The sequence below is a fragment of the Penaeus monodon genome, chromosome 25 (assembly GCF_015228065.2).
Source record: "Penaeus monodon isolate SGIC_2016 chromosome 25, NSTDA_Pmon_1, whole genome shotgun sequence".
In the NCBI taxonomy this organism is placed as follows: domain Eukaryota; kingdom Metazoa; phylum Arthropoda; class Malacostraca; order Decapoda; family Penaeidae; genus Penaeus; species Penaeus monodon.
The window spans coordinates 10,492,564-10,492,871 of NC_051410.1; the positions used below are offsets into that span (position 1 = coordinate 10,492,564).

The 308-nt window shown below is 25.6% G+C and overlaps 1 protein-coding gene across 1 annotated transcript in view; it reads right to left on the reverse strand.

Moving 5' to 3' along the window:
- The window catches only part of LOC119589539, a gene marked incomplete at its 5' end in the record, with an annotated part of 30,702 nt that overhangs the window by 24,661 nt on the left and 5,733 nt on the right, over positions 1-308 (reverse strand).

The following is a 308-nucleotide window of genomic DNA, read 5'->3' on the forward strand; positions in this document are numbered from 1 at the left end:
GAATTACATACGGGGATTTATAACGTGTTTTGTTTGTAGTCAATATATTAGTATTTAAGTCTTTTTTTATTTGACATATGAATGTTTGATGCAGATTTCGTTTGTATTCAGTTATTTTTTAATTTTGTAATGAAGAGTAACTTACGTTAACTGTTGTATAATCTTTTTTTTAAATCGACACTTGCTTTTATGTTTTTTTTTTCATATAAATATACATTTCAAAATCACACTACGACAAATTCTTAGTATAAGGCACATTTCAATTCATCACATCTTCAAGAATGCTTTAGACAAATCCTTCACAGATT